Below are 4,664 nucleotides of genomic sequence, written 5' to 3'. Positions count from 1 at the left end.
TGAAACAATTTCTTCTTAAACAGAATGACCAATAATAAATTCTGTCCAATGAATTTTGTTAAAATAATTAATTTCAACTTCTTTTCCTGGGGAAAAAATGAAGTCATAATAGGAATGAGTTCTGCATAATGACCTTCATAATAAGCACTACAAACAGCACATTTTTGTCATTTTCAAATATATTTATAAGATTCCATTAAACTGATTTCATCATCTTTTTGGCCTCTCTTAATTTCAAACTGTACTTTTACATATTACTTTAAAAGAAAATGGATTACAGTGGAGATGAGGGCACATTTAATCTCTTCAAGTTTCCCTCAAAGTCAAAACAATTTAATTTTAAAAGGAAGTTGGATGAATGACATACATCTTTAATCCCAGCACTCGGAGGCAGAAGCAGGGGCATCTCTGTGAGTTCGAGGTCAGCCTGGTCTATGGGGTGAGTTCCCTGACAGTCAGAGCTACATAGAGCTTGTATTAAATATTAAATGGACAGAGAGAGACAGGGACAGAGAGAGACAGGGACAGAGAGAGAGAGAGAGAGAGAGAGGGAGAGGGAGAGGGAGAGGGAGAGAGGGAGAATGAATATAAAGCAAAGCATATTGGGGCTGGGAGTGTAGCTCATTTGGTAGAATTCTTACCTAGCATGAATAGTCCTGGGTTCTAATCCCAGCAACACATAAAACAAGCAAGGTAGCCCGTATCTATAATGGAACCACTTGGGTGAAGACAGGCAGATAAAAAGTTCAAGATCATACCCAGCTACATAGTAAGTTCAAAGCCAGTATGAGACATGAGACCCAGTCTCAAAAAGTATTAGTCGTGTAAGAAAGTATGCTACTTCAAATCAGACAATTTGAAGAAATTCTCTAAACTAAGAATCAAGAGTTTTGAATATATTAAAACCACAGTCAGATACTACACTTGATCTTAGCCAAAAGACCAAGAAGAGATGGAGAAGGACACTTTATACTCATAACAGGAACAATCAATCCATCAAGACGAAATCTCAATCCTGAACGTCTATGCCCCTAACACAAGAGCACCCATTTATGTAAAAGAAACATTACTAAAGCTTAAATCGCACATCAAACCCCACACAATAATAGTAGGAGACTTCAACACTCCATTCTCACCATTGGACAGGTCAACCAGACAAAAACTTAATAGAGAAATAAGAGAACTAACAGATGTCATAAATCAAATGGACTTAACAGACATCTATAGAACATTCCACCCAAACACAAAAGAATATACCTTCTTCTCAGCACCTCATGGAACCTTCTCTAAAACTGACCATATACTCGGTAACAAAGCAAATATCCACAGATACAAAAAAAAAAAAAATGGAGTAACCCCCTGATATCGGATCACCATGGTTTAACATTAGAATTTAACAACAACACTAATTGCAGAAAGCCTACAAAGTCATGAAAATTGAACACTGAACTACTGAACCACCCCTGGGTCAAGGAAGAAATAAAGAAATTAAAGACTTCCTAGAATTCAATGAAAATGAAGGCACAAAGTACCCAAACCTATGGGACACTATGAAAGCAGTGCTAAGAGGAAAGTTCATAGCACTAAGAGTCCACATAAAGAAAGTGGAGAAAGCTCACATCAGTAACTTTTAACAGCACACCTGAAAGCTCTAGAACAAAAAGAAGCATACATGCCCAGGAGGAGTAGAAAACAGGAAATAAATTGAGGGCTAAAATCAAAAAATAGGAACAAAGAAAACAATACGAAGAAACAATGAGACAAATAGTTGGTTCTTTGAGAAAATCAAGACAGGCCAACCCTTATCCAAACTAATTAAAAGGCAGAGAGAGAGAGAGAACATCCAAGTTAACAAAGTCAGAAATGAAAAGGGGGACATAACAATAGACACTGAGGAAATTCAGAGAATCATTAGGTCATACTACAAAAAGCTGTACTCCATGAGATTGGAAAGTGTAAAAAAAATGGACAATTTTCTAGATAGATATTATCTATCAAATGAACAATTTAAATAGACCTATAAACTGCAAGGAAATTGAAGCTGCCATCAAAAACCTCCCAACCAAAAAAAGCCCAGGGCCGGATGGTTTTAGTGCAGAATTCTATCAGAACATCCAAGAAAAGCTAACACCCATACTCCTCAAAGTGTTCCACATGATAGAAATAGAAGGAACATTGCCAAACTATAAAGCTGAAGTTACTGTGATACCAAAATCACACAAAGACTCAACAAAGGAAAAGAATTACAGACCAGTCTCACTCATGAACATGGATGCAAAAATACTCAAGAACACATCAAAAGAATCATTCACTATGATAAGGTCGGCTTTATCCCAGAGATGAAGGGTTGGTTCAACATACAAAAAAATCTATCAATGTAATTCATCATATAAATAAAGTGAAAGAAAAACCATACGATTATTTCATTAGATGCTGAAAAAGCATTCGACAAAATTCAACATCCCTTCATGATAAAGGTCTTGGAGAGATCAGGGATACAAAGAACATTATTAAACATAATAAAAGCAATATACAGCAAGATGACAGCCAACATAAAATTAAATAGAGAGAAACTCAAAGTGATTCCACTAAAATCAGGAACAAGACAAGACTGTCCACTCTCCATATTTCTGCAACATAGTTCTTGAAGTTCTGGCTATAGCAATAAGACAATAAAAGAAGATCAAGGGGATTCAAATTGGAAAGGAAAAAGTCAAACTTTCATTATTTGCAGATGATATGATAGTATATATAAGTGACCCCAAAAACTCTATCAGGGAACTTTTACAGCTGATAAATACCTTTAGTAATGTGGTAGGATACAAGATTAACTTAAAAAAAAATCAGTAGCCCTCCTATAAACAAATGATAAAGAAGCTGAGAAAGAAATCAGAGAGACATAACCTTTCACAATAGCCACAAATAACATAAAATATATTGGGGTAATATTAGCTAAAAAAGTGAAAGACCTATTCGACAAGAAGTTGAAGTCTTTGAAGAAAGAAACTGAAGATACCAGAAAATGGAAAGATCTCCTGTGCTCTTGGATAGGCAGGATCAACATAATAAATATGGCAATCCTATCAAAAGCAATCTATAGATTCAATTCAATCCCCACCAAAATCCCAACACAATTCTTCACAGACCTTGAAAGAACACTACTCAACTTCATATGGAAAAACAGAAGACCCAGGAAAACAATTCTGTACAATGAAAGAACTTTCAGAGGCATCACCATCCCTGACATCAAGCTCTATTACAGAGCTACAGTAATGAAACAGAGAGGTTGGCCGATGGAATCAAATTGAAGACCCAGATATTAATTCACACACCCATTAATACCTTATTTTTGACAAAGAAGCTAAAATTACACAATGGAAAAAAGAAAGCATCTTCAACAAATGGTTTTGGCACAACTGGATGTCAACATTTAGAAGAATGAAAATAGATCCACATCTATCCCCATGCACAAAACTCAAGTCCAAATGGATTAAAGATGTCAATATAAATCTGACCATACTGAAACTAATAGAAGAGAAAGTGGGAAGTAGCCTTCAATGCATGAGCATAAAAGATCACTTCCTAAATATAACTCTAGTAGCACGGACACTGAAAGCAACAATAAATAAATGGGACCTCCTGAAAGTGAGAAGCTTCTGTAAAGCAAAGGACACAGTCAATAAGACAAAAAGGCAGTCTACTGAATGGGAAAAGATCTTCACCAACTCCACATCAGACAAAGGACTCATCACCAAAATATATAAAGAACTCAAGAAATTAGATATCAAATTTCTAAATAACCCAATTAAAATTGAGGTACAGAACTAAACAGAATTCTCAACAGAAAAATATCAAATGGCTGAAAGACACTTAAAGAAATGTTCAACATCCCTAGCCACCAGGAAATGCAAATCAAAATGAATCTGAGATACCATCTTATACCTGTCAGATGGCTAAGATCAAAAACACCAACAATAGCTTTCACTGGAGAGGATTAAGGGGAACACTCATCCATTGCTGGTAGAAATGCAAACTTGTACAACCACTTTGGAAATCGGTATGATGGTTTCTTAGAAAATTGGGAATCAAACCTATTTCAGGATCGAGCAATACCACTCTTGAACATACACCCAAAAGATGCTTAATCATACTACAAAGACATTTGTTCAACTATGTTCATAGCATCATTATTTGTAATAGCCAGAACATGGAAACAACCTAGATGCCCCCCAACTGAAGACTGGAGAAAGAAAATGTGGCATATTTATACATTAGAGTACTACTCAGCGGTAAAAAACAATGACATCTTAAATCTTGCATGTAAATGGATGGAACTAAAAAACACCATCCCAGTCCAAAAATTATGAATATGGTATGTACTCACTCATAAATGGATACTGGCCATAAACAAAGGATATTGAGCCTCTATATCATGACCCTAGAAAAGCCAAGCAACAAGGTAAACCCTAAGAAAAACATATACAGATCCACCTGGAAAGTCAAAATAGACAACAAGATCCCCTGACAAAATTGGAAATATAGGGGTGGGGAAGAAGGAAGGGTGTAAGAGAAAGAGGAAGGGAGAAGAGGGGGGTGAAGGAGAACTTGAGGGAATGGGTAGTCAAGATGGAGAAAGGTCAGAGATGAGAGCAAGGAAAGAAATA

General features: G+C 36.1%; 1 pseudogene; it reads right to left on the bottom strand.

Annotated features, from left to right (window-relative positions):
• Positions 1-810: 810 nt before the first annotated feature.
• On the bottom strand, positions 811-954 carry LOC121445813 (annotated as a pseudogene).
• Between the last annotated feature and the right edge of the window lie 3,710 nt (positions 955-4,664).

The sequence above is a fragment of the Microtus oregoni genome, unplaced genomic scaffold (genome assembly GCF_018167655.1).
Source record: "Microtus oregoni isolate MIOR12 unplaced genomic scaffold, Mior012 000919F_ref0000019, whole genome shotgun sequence".
Taxonomy (NCBI): Eukaryota; Metazoa; Chordata; class Mammalia; order Rodentia; family Cricetidae; genus Microtus; species Microtus oregoni.
The sequence above is the reverse complement of the archived record's forward strand: the minus strand, read 5'-3'. Positions and strand labels throughout refer to the sequence as shown.